We start from the raw sequence: 15,468 nt of genomic DNA on the forward strand, positions 1-15,468 counted from the left end.
AGAAATGTGTAAAATTCGTCAAAAAATTGCATTGGGTTAGAAACACATACTGGGCCTTTAAAGATGATGCATTGATGAAATATTTGCCACTGCTACCAACCACTGAAGCGCTGTTTTATTCGGATGAAATATATCTGTTTCTGAATCACACCTTGTGCCCTCATTCCTCTTTACCTCACAGCTATTACTTTCCCTCCAGATCGATTTTCTTGGGCAGGTTCACACGGGTAAGAAATGAGCATTACAGCTTGTAGCTATTGGGCCTTCCTTGTTAAAAGGGCACTGAGCTGTGTGTAGTTTCAGTCAGTCGTGAAATTTATGGCTCAAATTGCAGTCTCAAATTATGTTTCACACATGAAAGTCCCTAGTGCTGGATGCGTCAGCCTCCATTTTGTAGATCTCAGGCCTTTGGAGAGAATGTTTGCTGCGTGAAGTGCTGCTCAGATGTGTGGAAATGTTCCTCCATGTTCGTCGCCTGGTCTGTGCTCCCTCCTCCTCCTCTTCTCCTCCTCCACTACATGCCCCAAACACACACACACACACACACACACACCCTCCTCCTCGTTCATTTCACCACAGATCTACCATTCATCAATAATTTATGTTGATCAAGGACAAGAGTTTAATTAACTGAGGAGGACTGAAATATACAGAGGGGAAAGCCTTGATTATTTCCCCATATCTGTCAGGCGGGGCATTCTGCACTGCTGCCCACACCACCTCATAAATAACTAAATCAGACAGTGGCATCGGATTTAGACTCAAGTCTCCTCAAGGACACAGGGACAAGAGGTGGGGGGCCAGCAATTGGATCACCTAGCATGCTACCATGCTACCTTTATCACCAGCAGTTGGACTACCTAGCATGCTACCATGTTAACTTTATCACCAGCAATTGGACTACCTAGCATGCTACCATGCTTTATCACCAACAGTTCAGCTGCTCCTGTTCACTCCACTACACTCCTACTCCTTCCTATCCATCTATTTGTTAATCATGCTTTTGTCTTTGCCTCTGAGGCATGCCCACACACACACACACACACACACACACACACACACAACGCACACACACACACCTACAGTATCCACCCATATCCCACAGGCTGTTTTATTGTGGTGCTCACTGCCGCAGGTGTGTTTTTATGAGCTCATATAGAGCACTCATTTCCCCAAACTATTTGCCTGTGCAGCTCTCTCAGGCACCAGCAGCAGCAGCAGCCGTGGCAGGCAGCACTCTCCATCCCATTGATGCAGGCCCTGGGGAACGTGCTCTTGTTAAACAGGCTCATGCTTGAAAGAGTCGAGCATCCTTGGCCTGTGCAAGCCTTCAGAGGGAGTAGTGGGTCTACAAATGACCCATCCTGGTCTTGGGAGGCGAGGAGGTTAAGGGGAAACAGTTTCTCATGATTTTAGGTAGATGATGAAGAGGGAGACAGCAGGGTGTGTGTGTGTGTGTTTGTGTAAGGGGGGGTAAAGTGTGTGTGTGTGTGAAGGAGGGTGGTTGTGGTAAAAGGGGGGCGGGGGAGGGGGTTGGTTGGGGGAGGATCAGAGGTGGGGACTTGGGGCAACGGTCAAATGTTTTCACCAGAGATCCCCCAGGGCCTGAAATAATGGCCTGTGTCGCCGTGGGGATGGCGGGTATGCTTGACTTCTAATGGAATGGGCCGAAAACAGAAGGGGTGCTGGGGAGTGGGGCGTTGGCCCGGGCGGATAAAGGCCTCATTTGGAGAGAAGGCCTTTGATCACACCGAGAGGAATTACCAGCTCGTTACTCCTCAGTTCCTGGGCCCCATGGCTCCAGAGAGAAGAGAAAGCTGTCTGAGAGAGGCAGATCTGGGTGTTGCACAGAGAACAATATGTGAACAAAAAGCCTCTCCTCCCTCTCTCCTTCATTGGCCTCCCTCCCTTCACTCCATCCCTCCCATGTGACCCTCCCATCTCCTCCTGCTGGCTTCTGCTCAGCTTGCAGCCTGTGCTTATTAAGCTCAGAGGAATAGGAATGGGGGTGCTGGCGTCTGACACATGTGTCAACATGAAGAAAGGGATGCAGCAAAGTAGCAATGTCATCTCTTCTGCTCCTCTCAATCACTCCCTCTTTCAGTCACTCTCTCTTCATGTCTCTCCGTTTCTCTCTTCGGGCACTTGTACTTAAATATTTCCACATTCCGTTACAGAGCCTCGAGCGCTGTTTTGCTGGCTGGCGTTGCAGAGCTTTGACCAGTGGGGGTTTTCCTCTGCAATGCACACACACACACACACACACACACACACAGACACACACACAGACACACACACAGACACACAAGTGCAAGTGGAGTGGAGGGTAGGTATTGGTGTTGGTGGTGGATGGCGGACTAGGGGGAGAAAATGCGAGCGTGAAATGAGCACACAGCTTTGATCGTCCCCCTAATCCTCGAAGGAGAGGCCACTGCCTCATGGCATGCTGTGAAGGGAGGAAGTGTGTGTGTGTGTGTGCGTGTAGTGTGAGTGTGTGTGAGCCACATCAGGTTAAGGAATGTTCGAGGAGGAGTGATGATTATTAAGATGATTATTTGATAGGCCTGTTATGCCTTTAAGACATAACACCTGATCGTCCGGCCAGCCTGCCTGTGGGCCCCTATGAATGTCACCAGCGTTAGAGAGAAGAGCAGAGCCGAGGCGGGTGTCTCATGAAGTCTCATTAAGATGATCACCGCAGGCGCTGATGCGCAGACACAAGCCGAGAATGACCTTTCATTACAGGAGCAATTAACAAGGCTGGGAACTCGTTTAATCCAAAGGGCGTTTTATTATCACTTCTTTCATGGCAAACCATACATCATAAATCTACAGCAGCCCTGCCTGATTTGGGGAGAGGGTGGAGGGTTAAAGTTAGAGCCACTTATTTTTTTAGCAGCAGTGTGTGTGTGTGAGAGAGTGTGTTTTTCGGGTGACATACAACATAACACTTCATGTTTTCTTCTTTTTTTTCACCAGACATATTTCTTGGCTATAAGAAAAATCATTGTATAGAGTAAGTGTTGAATTGCAGTGCAGGATTTTCTGCAATAATATCATTAAAATCACTAAATGAAGTGAAGCGCATTCAGTCTTCTAATGTCTCCAGAGCTGTTTCAGAACTGAATGTGTTTGCATGTAGATTACTGCCATCTGCTCAGCAACCGCCTGACAGCCAGGGATCATTGAAAAATCAGGCAGAAGAGAGGACCTCAGAATGATCTCCAGTATTTGATGGCACTGGCTCTTGATGGGTGTTGATGTGTGTGCAGCATAGCCATGTGTCTGCCACTAACCCACCTAAGGGCGGATATGTTCAAATGCTTCATGTGAACCCTCAGACTGACATAACTGTGTCACAAACATGTCAGGAAATGTGTACCTATAGCGACATAGTGATATTTCATTGAACATTACCTACTACAAAGCCTTACGAGATCATATGACATTTGCATTCTGCAATGGCATGTTTATAACATGTTCATATTTACATACTGTGCTACCAACAACCTACTTATGTGTGTGCGTGTTGCATGCATGTTAAAGTATCAGGGAGCTTGTTTGTCTCTTCTTGTCCCAGAGCCACCTCACTCAGAGGGGCTAAGAGGGAGGGCCTCACACAACATGTGACATGTGGAGCCATGTTACGCTCATGGCTTTGACTGACATCCGCTCGGGGCTGTGTTCGGACAGTCTAAACATAAACAGATATTTGAGCCTTCTAGCACAGTTGTCTGTGTGCAGTGTATGGCTGTGTGTGTTGTGTGTGTGTGTCCTCCCACGCAAGCCCAGTTGAACATAACGGTGTGTGACACATCACTGTGCCTTCAGCAGTGGATTTTCATCAGATTTTTTCATTTTCTGCAAAACAATGAGGGACAGTAGCACAGCAGGCCAAACTATGGATATCCACAGCATTGACTAGCAGTCTCTCTCTCTATCTCTCTCCCTGCGCTCTCTCTCTCTCTCTCTCTCTCTCTTTCTTTCTCTCTCTCTTTCTCTCTCTCACTTTTTCTTTCTTTCTCTCTCTTTCTCTCTCTCTCTCTCTCTCTTCATTGCTGCGAGCATGTAAACAAAGCCCCATCTCTATCTCTTTTATCATCAACCATATCTATAATAATAATATAATAATAATAATAATAATAATCTAATAATCTCTAATCTTCATTTTTGGCGGAGCATGTAAACAAAGCCCATCTCTATCTCTCTCCCTATGGCTCTAATAATACTCTCTCTCTCTCTCTCTCTCTCTCTCTCTCTCTCTCTCTTTCATTGCTGGCTTGAGGGATGTAAACCGGCCCATCTCTCTCTCTCTAATAACTCTCCCTATGCTCTCTTTCTCTCTCTCTATCTCTCTCCCTCACACTCTCTCTCTCTCTCTCTCTCTCTTCCTGCTCTTTCCAACCATTTCTCTCTCTCTCTCTCTCTCTCTCTCTCTCTCTCTCTCTCTCTGTGTTTCCCTTGGTCTTTCCATCTGAACATTTTGGTTTATTACTTCTGTCATTCCCCCAATTCTGCACTTCTCTCCATTCTTATCCCTCCTCCATCCATCCCTCCATCCCTCTCCATCCATCCTCCACTCTCTGCAGATCATTCAGTATGATGTATGACACCAACCCTTGTGGCACTGGTCCAAACTAGTTGTCCAAGGCATCCATTACTAGGACCTCTCTCTCTCTCTCTCTCTTTTCTGTTTCTCTCTCTCTCCTGGCCTTCAATGCTGAGTGTATACATAGGGCCCTATATTTCCTCATCTCTCTCGCTCTCGCGCTCGCTCTCTCTCTCTCTCTCTCTTTCTCTCTCTCTCACACTCACTTTCCTTTTACCCTGGTTGATCCATCCCCAGTTTTCTGTTAATTATTTCTGTCTTTCCCCAACTTCTGCTGCACTTCTCTCTGATGCTCACCCTCTTCCAACTCTCCTAACCCTACCCCCCAACACACACACACACACACACACACACACACATCCCAACCCCCCACACTTAATCCCTGCTGTGGATGCCCAAAGCATGGCGTCTGACAGCAGCCCCTGTGGCTGTCTCAGGCCCGCTGCTCGGGGAATCCAGCAGAGAGCAGATTAAGGATGGCAAACTGCAGATTCTCCTCGCTCCGTCTCCTGCCCTCTCCAGACAAAGGCAATATCCTGTTATCCAAGCCATCTCCTCTCCGCTGCCTAACAGCAGCTCTCCTTTGCTCCCTGGTGATTCTATCAATGTCTCTCATTGCCGTGGCGGCTCTCTCTGTTTCTTTCCCCACCTTTTCACTTTACGTTTCTAATGCTATTTTTTTCCATCCATAAAACTGCTTTTCTTTTTCTTTTTTTCCTCTGTTTGACGCTTGTGTTGTTTTTGTTTACTCTTTCCTATTTTTAGCCACTTTTTACCATTAGCCAGTGGAGCAGAGAGAAATACTAGCAGAGAGAGAGAGAGAGGGAGAAAGAGAGAGAGAAACAGGAAGAGAGAGACAAAGCTTACTCTCTGTCTGCTCCATGGACCGGGACACTGACATGGCCACCTTATTAGAAATGCCACTCTGAAGCTGTTGCCATTAGCAACGGCCTCACCAATTGTGCTGGCAATGATGTTAGGGGAGGGCCCAGAACAGGGGGTCAGGATTTGAAGGGTTAGCGTCAGCCAGTTAGCATGGCATTTGGCCGCTGACATTTTTGAAAACATGGCGTTACATGGTTGCAACTTCCGGCACCAGTTTGCACATGCTGATTGGTAGATGACAGCTCATGCACAAGTTTAGTGTTGGGCACGAGCGTCCTCGCACGTCCATGTTGGTTTATTTGACTTAATGCCGACATGGTTTAGTCTGTATTATACCGGACTTTGTTGTTAATAAAAGAAAAATGTAAATGTTGTCATATTAGGCTATTATTTGCCTTATGTGTGGGGTTGACAAGGTAACTGACTATGACCATACATTTTAGCAGATGCAATGACCTATATCCAATCATTGCGTTGTGCATGAAAACTATTTTTAAATGCACAGGCTGTAGTTCCTACCTGTAGTCCATGACAAAGCAACATCTGGATGTAACCTATGTCTCCCCAAGTGTTTTAAAACGAAAACAAATGTCAATGACTTATTTAGTTTGCTTTCTTGCAACATTGACATGATTAGGCTATGCATTTGATTTAAATGGCCCAGGCTGCCAGTCGAGGCAAAAAAATATCCAACAACAGTTGCAGACTCTTTGCCTGTCAAACGTCGAACCACAATATCCATCAAATTCCTTCTAACGTCTCTCTCAGGGATCTTCTCCAGTACACTTATCGGTAAGTCCAACCCTCTCATCTCGTCCTTCTCAGCAGCTTCATCCAGATTGAGGAAGGATGAACAGTTCATTTTGTCTGCCTGCAAATGTAGCCTAGGTTTAACTGGGTTTAACAAGCTGCAAATGCACACCATTCTGGGTGCAGCCAAATATTTCAGCTATCCACAAGTTTCTTACATCCCATATGTCTACTTAATTTTAGTAATTTTCGTCATAAGCAGTCAGTAGCACTGCAGGAAGGCTTACAAAACTCTCATCTCCCACTCTGATGGGAGGCTAGCCTATTTCTTTGAGAGAGATGGTCCATGTTAGATCTCCGCACACTGGCTCCAGCATTTACTGTAATACAACCTTGTCCAAATATAGCATTTAGGGTTCATTATTGGTGTAGCCTAAAGTGATTCAAATATTGATTCGCATTGTTTATTATCACATATGAACATTTTCACACTAAATAAATAACCTTTGCAATCAATGGACTTCAACATCACAAAAACATTAAATAACTCCCCTCACTGCATCTGTTAATTTAGTAATCTAGAGGAACTTGGCTCAGGAATATCTTATCAACCATTCATCCAATTCCACAATCTTTTAATCGTGCCAACTCCATTAGACAGAGACAGGGCAAAAATGTAAAGCACTTTGAATTCTGTGTATGAAAGGTGCTATACAAATAAAGCTTATTATTATTATTATTTATTATTATGATGGGTGCCATTTCATTTTGTTTGTAGCCTAGGTTTAACTCAAACTCTAGAAATGCACACTGGGTGCAGCAAATATTTCATCCACAAGTTCTTACATCCCATATGTCTACTTAATTTAGTAATTTTACGTTGGCTAGCCTTAATATAACCTGTCCACCAACCAATTTAATAAATTTATGCTTATAACCGAGGTGAAGCGTTCCCGAACAACTTCTTTTCCTCTGAGGGAATGTCCAATCTTCATCAACGACATACCGTTGTACCTTACGTTGTCTCTGTCTGTAACGTGGAATCTAATAGGCTAATTCTAGCTGGTGCCGGAAACGAACACCCATGAAACGCCATTTTTTGTAAAGATGGCTGCGGTCAATTTCAAACTTTTTGGCTGAAGTAGCTAGCCTAGCATGGTCCATTGAAATGAATGGGGGCGGGACTTAGTCACTCTCTCCAGTTATATATAATACCTCCATGGCCCAGAAGTACCCCCAGAAGAGCCAGTAGATAGATAGATAAGATGTTGTAAATCATAAACTAAGCAATGACTGAAAAAAAAAAAAAAAAAGACAAACTCTACAGTATGTTCCAGGAGTTGTTGTTCATCACACAGTTTTTGTCAGGTGAGGAGAGTCTCATCGTTGCATGTGTCTAACGTGATGTTTTCACCCTCCTGTATGAAGAAGGTAATCCTGTGTACACTCCATTGTCATCCTCCTCTCTCCTCTCCTCGCCTCGCCTCTCCTCTCCTCTCCTCTCTTCTCTCCTCTCCTCCTCTCCCCTCTCCTCTCCTCCCTCCCCTCCCCCCCTCCCTCTCCTCCTCTCTTCTCCTCTCCCCTCTCCTCCTCTCTTCTCCTCTCCCTCCCCTCTCCTCTCCTCCTCTCCTCTCCTCCTCTCCTCCTCCTCTCCCTCTCCCCTCCTCCCCTCTCCTCCCACTGCCTTATTGTGTGGTTGTTATGGGGTGTGAAAATGACCTGGAAGGCTGACAGCACTGTGTGTGTGTGTGTGTGTGTGTGTGTGTGTGTGTGTGTGTATGTGTGTGTGTGTGTGTGTGTGTGTGTGTGTGTGTGTGTGTGTGTGTCTGTGTGTGTATATGTGTGTGTGTGTATGTGTGTGTGTGTGTGTGTGAGTGCGAGTGCAAGTGTGATTGTATATATGTGTGTGTGTGTATGTGTGTGTGTGTGTGTGTGTGTGTGTGTGTGTGTGTGTGTGTGTAAGTGTGTGGGTAGAGCCCTCTGGGATGATGAGGACATGGCCATGTGACAGCGCGAGACACCACAACTGTCTGCAACTCCCCTAGGATGGAGCAACACTGTGCAATCATCATGCCACTTGTGCCTCTCCTCACATGCATTCATACACACACACACACACACACCAGAGGATGAGCTGGAGGGTATGGATCTAAGACACCCAATCAAACACAAACTTTGTTCATGTAGATTTCCTTGGAGTCGATACAACCTCTGTCTGACCTCAGCAAACAGGCCTTTTTATATCTGGACGGCGCCGACGGCCACTTGCTCAATAAAGCCCTCTCATCTCGCACCCTCCTCCCCCCACAACACATCACAGCAGCCATGAAACAGCCATCACAGCCATCCTACATCCATGACACAGCCATCACAGCCATCCTACATCCATGAAACAGCCATCACAGCCATCCTACATCCATGACACAGCCATCACAGCCATCCTACATCCATGACACAGCCATCACACAGCCATCCTACATCCATGACACAGCCATCACAGCCATCCTACATCCATGACACAGCCATCACACAGCCATCCTACATCCATGACACAGCCATCCTACATCCATGTCACAACTATCATAGCCATCCTACATCCATGACACAACTATCACAGCACATCCTACATCCATGACACAGCCATCCTACATCCATGACGCAGCCATCCTACACCCATGACACACCTATCACAGCCATCCTACATCCATGACACAACTATCACAGCACATCCTACATCCATGACATAACTATTACAGCACATCCTACATCCATGGCACAGCACATCCTACATCCATGACACAACTATCACAGCCATCCTACATCCATGACACAGCACATCCTACATCCATGACACAACTATCATAGCACATCCTACATCCATGTAAGAGCATGCTTAGAGAAACAATATGCATTTCAGAGTGGTGCACTCCACAGAGGGGAATCAGAAAATTGCGTCTACGACTGTTTATTTTTCCAGTCAAGTCAGTCTAAGTGAGGAGCGGAGAGAAGGAGAGAGGAGGTTGAAGTTTGGCTCCTGCTTCACACCATGAGATTGTTATGGGGCTGACACCTCCTGATGGTTTTGTGGTATAGCCTAAGTCGAAGTGTTTTTTGAAGAAGTTAAAGATATTTTGTGTAACGTTGTAATAAATAATAATAATTTTAATTATTATTATAAAAATATATATTTTGTATAGTTATATATATATAGTGGGGAAAAATAAAGAATAAAGTCTCTCACTCACTCCCTCACAGAAGAAAGCGTTGTGAAAAAAAAAATGTTGTGTGGAAAGATATGACAGGTTTTCCCTGTGGGCCATCCTTTCAAAATCAAAAGCAATGTACGGTAGTATGTCACAGATATCTATGTTGCTTCAGGAGTATTATCCAAACGAGGGATATTCTGAAGCAGTCTTTAGCAAATCTTTAGCCAACAGTCTTTAGTTAAATGTATTCACTTTGCTTAATATGAAAGTTATCAATCAAAATTTTCATTAGAATTCCATTGTGAAATTGTAATACAAAATATTTGTTATGACAATTTAGAGTCTTGAGGCCTCATTGGGTCATCTTAATAAACTCTATTAGGCACATTACATGGTTTCAGCTATGTAACTTGTCGGACATAAAAAAAACAGTGTTAGCCATATAAAAATAAGTAAATAAATAAACAAACAAACACATGTGATGTGTTCTCACATCACAGCTCGCTGAGTGACGTTCATTAACATCGCCACAGTGCTGCGGGCTGAACTCAACCTAACATTCCCCCTAAGCCCTACTCATGACTCAACTCACACACACACACACACACACTCTCTCTCTATGGAATGATGTACAATTCTATTTTAGTTTCTGTGCAGAAACTGTTAAATCAGTGCAGCTGTTCCCTGCGTAATGGTGCACTCTGTTTATCATGCGACACTCGGCTCCTACAGCACAGCTGTGTGCTGTAGCAGAGGCCCTGGGTGCAGAGATGGGAAATCTCAGCTATAGAAAGTGTATTAGGTAACACTACCATGGTGCCACCTGTGCACTTCAAATAAGTGATCTCACTAATTACCTCACCCAACTGGCTGAAAAGTGGTGCTAATCAGACTCAGCTGGTTTAGTGAATGGCTTGAAACAAATACTGCACGTAGGACTTTTACTTCCTGTAGGCAGGCTTCCCACACCTGCAGTGTCCGGGGATGTGTTCTCTTCTCTGCTGCTGACCCGGTACTGCTGCACACCATTCATCATCCACATCTCACAGCTGCTGTTAATAGTGCTGCTGCCACCACCGCGCGCCTCCCGAGGGCTGTCACTCTGAGCAGCTCATGGGCCCCAGCAGGCTGGTGCGGTGTTTTGAGATCAGCCGTGTCTGTGACTGTGACTCCGATCACATCTTATCCAGGACTAGGCTACACACTCCCTAAGCTCCTGAGCTACCCACAGTGCCTCACAGGTTGGTAAGAGGGAAGAGATTGGCCATCACCGCTACACTTCCCCACATCGGAGAAGCTCCCAGGTCCCAAAAGGAAGTGGCTAAGATTGGTGATTTCCCTAACTTTTTCTCCGTCCCTGATTTCCCCATGTCACTCAGGTTGAATGTGTGCATGAGGGCCCATCCTCTGTTGTTAGCTACTCAGTGCAGTTCAGGGATCTGCAGCACAGGTGACAACTAAGACCGGCCATGTCCGTAACCATCACACCCCAGTGAGGTTGTGCCCATGTGATGCTAGGTGGGAATATGCCCTCTCAGAATTCTTATCTGGATCTTTTAAGTTTTAAAATAATCCCTCCAAAGTGTTTGAATATGCACAATTTAAGATAATTGCATACCGGTAATTCTTTCTGGCGAAGGGACCTCATGCCCCCACACACACACACACTCTCTAATTGTCCCATATTTTTTTAGTGCCCCTGCTGACCCCCTGCTGTATCTCACATCTCATTCTGACACAAAGCCCTCTCTGCTCCGATAGGTTGCCGATTGGCGACTGCCCGTGGACAGAGAAACCAGGAGATGGACATGGCTAAGGATGACCCTCCACATGGTGCCAAAATGTCAGGGGGAGATGGATGTCTGGTCTAAGGGCTGCCACCCGGTCACCACTCATCAGTCTGATGAGCTCTCGGCACATCCGTCCCCATCCTAACTAATGACTGTAAAAAATGATGGACAGCTTACACTCAAGCAAAGGTGAAGCCACAGGCAAGAAATAAAGTTTGACTTTTTTTAGATTTGATAATATATGCTCAATTCTACAGTCAATTTTTTCTAGGAATATGCCTGACCAACTTTGGCTTAACTTGTGGTAGGATAAAGTATGTACTATGCACGCTCTGGCACCAATTTGTCCAGATATGGCCGACCAACTTTGGCTTATTATCTTCACAAGAACACTAATGCACAATGTCATACCGTCCATGTGGTTTACAGTCATTGGTCCCAGACAGTCACCCCTAAATGCATGCCTCGGATATGATGCCCACATGACCTGGAATGGCGAATAACGTGATCGATGGCAGGGCACGTTGTCCAATTCCCTGGCCGGTCATGGTCGGCTGAAGAGTATGTGAGGTTTGTCGGTTCGGCCTCTCGGTCCAGGCGGCTGGTGTAGGCGTCAGATGCTCCCTGTTCCTGGTTGTAGCATCCATAATTGATTGTGTTGTTGGCAACAGCACGGGGATCAGAGGGCAATAGAATACCATCTGGGTACCTACGGATGCCACTGATTATATCCCAAATGGGAGAATGAGAGAGACAGAGAGAGGGAGTGAGAGAGATAGAGAGATGGAGAGAAAGAGTGAGGGAGGATGGCGAGAAAGTAGGAAAAGTAAGAAAGAAACTGGTATAGAGAAGAGAAAGAGGGAAAGAGGAGAGGCAGCTTAACAGTAAAGGAAAGATATATGTGTGTGTCTGTATGTGTGTGAGATACAGTATAGATGTAAAGAGAGAAAATGTGTGTGTGTGTGTGAAATAAGGAAGAGTGTGTGTGAGGCGTAGAGAAGAGAGGAAAATATGATGGGGAAGGCAAAAACTTGTCACCTAAGAAATAAGATATTCTAGCCAGAGTGTGTGTATGCGAGTGTGTGTATACATGTGTGTGTTTGTGTGTGTGTGTGTGTGTGAGAGAGAGAGAGTTTCTGTGTGTATGTGAAGAGGGCAGGAAAGAGGCAGTGAAAGATATATGAAAAACTGAATATCCTATAAAGACAGGAACATTTTCCTCACCTGTGATAAAAAAGAAATCAATTCTTGGGATTTGTTCCAGTCTCTCTCTCTCTCTCTCTCTCTCTCTCTCTCTCACACACACACACACACACACACACACCCCTCAAGCAGATGGAACTGGAATATGCTGGTTTTAAGCCATCAGTGGAGTGTATCGTTATTTCTGACCTCACATTCACACACACACACACACACACACACACACACACACACACACACACAAACACACACACACACACACATAAAGTGCCTACATACACAGAAGCCACAGGCAATAAACTATTTACATGCACACCACCGACAGATAGTAAATCACCTACAAACATACAGCCAATCATAAAGGACCCTCCCACCCACAGACAGACACATCTACAACAGACACGGACATCCCAACTGCATTGAAGAACCACCCAACTGCCATTGGAGAAAGAACACAAACACACTGAAGTAACCCAATGACCACAAGGCTCAGATTCAAAAGCCCACTCAGATACACACATCACCCATAGGAAACAACCAAACATATTCTAATGTGCATCACAACTCTAAGACATTGACACGTCAACACCTGCCTAGTTAAATACAAAACCCATTGACTTAAGAGTATCTGAACACATTGCTAGACCCAGTCCAGACATTGTACTGTATACACACTACAAACTGACAAACGCACACACACACACTTGTAATATTGAGCAAGAAACACACACACACTTGTAATAATGAGCAAGAAACACACACACACACACTTATAATGAGAGCAAGAAAAGCAAATTTGCTTAACATTTCTTTTTACTTTCCTAACAGAACAAAGGCTGTTCTGTGACTAGCAACCACCTCACGTAACCAATTTAATTCCAAACCACACAAAGCAATTAATATTTGTCAACACAAATTCACCTATTATCTCCAGACCCTTCCTGTAGGGTGTGGAAGGGGCGGCTAATGGCTCTGCCTCCATCTGAAGGTAGATGGGCCGTGCGGTGCCTACAGAACCTGAAGTAATGGCGCGTGCGGAGAAAATGGGGCACCGCAGCATCGCAACACCTTTTATGTTCTTATTTTCCTGTGGGCCTTCTTGCAGAGACAAATGACACTTTTGTGTCCCTCGTCAGGTCTGCGGTGTGTAGGCACCTCTGATGGCCTGAAACGGATGATGGAGGTGTTTTGGACGAGGGCATAATGATTATTATGTGTGAAAACAGGATCAGGAGGTGGTGGTGGTGGGGGTTCTGTTTTGATGGCGTTTAAAAAAATGAAACACACACACACACACACACACACACATGCTGCCTCTGTGTCGCAACTATGGCCAGAATCAATTTTAGTGTACAAAGGACGACTAAAGAGGCTTGAGTGCCTCTGGTTGCTGTAACAATCAGCCATGTCTTTCTGCTGAGCGAGGAATCAATGTCTACTGAGTAAACGCAGCCATTAAGCTCCATTATTTCTATAAAGGGAAGCACACGGGGTTGTGGGTAATGGAGGGAGGTGTGTGTGTGTGTGTGTGTGTGTGTGTGTGTGTGTGTGTGTGTGTGTGTGGGGGGTGTGACTCAAAGCCCCGTTTTCCTCTCTGACCGCCGCCACTGGCAAAGTGAATTTCACTCCCATCAACGCCTGAATGCAGTTACATCGGACAATGCTGAGCCAGCAAGCACAGCCAAAATTGTGTGTGTGTGGTGGGGGGACTTAGGTGTGAAGACCCACTTCCTGTAGGAGGCCAAGGACAAGGAGAGAGAACAAATGAGAGGGAAGAAGGGAAGGAAAGAGAGAGAGAGAGAAGGATAGAGAGAGACAGAGTGGGAGAGAGAGAGAGAAAATGCAAAGAGGTCTGACGTTTGCCTACTGAATGTTGTTGGATGATGCAAAGACAACATCAAATTGAAGCTATTTTACCTTGATACATGCCTGAAAACAGAAAACAAAGCTGAAGGAAAAATGGAAGATAAAAGGCACCTATGAAAAACATTCACGTGTATATTGTATGCATGCATCCTTTTTCTGTAAGTTTCTTACAGTATATAGAGATCTCAGTGTTTCATTTCATCTGCATTTTTATTCAAAGTTTAAAAATAAAAGCATCTTTCAAGCACTTGAGAAATTGAAACGCTTTCTTGCTGTCATTCTCAGTAGAGTTCTTTCAAAACAAGAAATGAGAAAAGAAAAGTCCCAAGATGAAGACAAAGAAGACAGTACAGAAATCCCAGAGCACCTCTCTCTCTTACATGGAATAACTATTCCCTCATACTCCCTCAAATTCAAGACTACAGAGCAGTGTGTGTGTGTGTGTGTGTGTGTGTGTGTCTGTGTGTGTGTGTGTGTGTGTGTGTATGTGTGTGTTCTAGCACTTTAAACTCTGCAGTATTTAAATGAGCATGGATCTAATAATACTTCCACGCAGCATAGCCTCCACTGATATTCTAGTCATTTTCACCAGTTCATTGCACAGTAATTCACAGATGTAGGCTCAGCAGAGCTCTGAACCATGGACCCTGTAGGGAGAAATTAAGACGTTAAAATAGCATTACCCCAAGGGCATAGGCACGCCTGAAACCCAAGGCCTGACAGTACACCAGCAGCAATTAGAGCAATCAGCATTTGCATGATTCCTACAGCAGATTCTATCATTAAAAGGATGATTGTGATGATCGCACTTAGGCTGGCAAAGAGGTACTCATATAGAACACAAATTTGGCATTTTACTAAGGAAGGAGACAGCGGAGACATGTGATTGGACTATGGACACAGCTAACGCAGAGCATGTATTTCACTTTGCTGTAAGCACTATATACTGTCACTATGACTGGTGCGACTTATGTGATTTACGTACACACACCAGCGACTATACAATATAAAGGATTTTGTGATATAGCTCTATCAAACAAATTATAAAAATGTACGAAAACAAAACAATAGAGGAGTGTGTCCCAAAATGCCGTTTCACGCTCTGCTACCGCTCAGTTGTCCTCTCATGCCACCTCCACCACCCAAGGGGGGTGGGGAT

This window comes from Alosa alosa, chromosome 11 (assembly GCF_017589495.1).
Source record: "Alosa alosa isolate M-15738 ecotype Scorff River chromosome 11, AALO_Geno_1.1, whole genome shotgun sequence".
In the NCBI taxonomy this organism is placed as follows: domain Eukaryota; kingdom Metazoa; phylum Chordata; class Actinopteri; order Clupeiformes; family Clupeidae; genus Alosa; species Alosa alosa.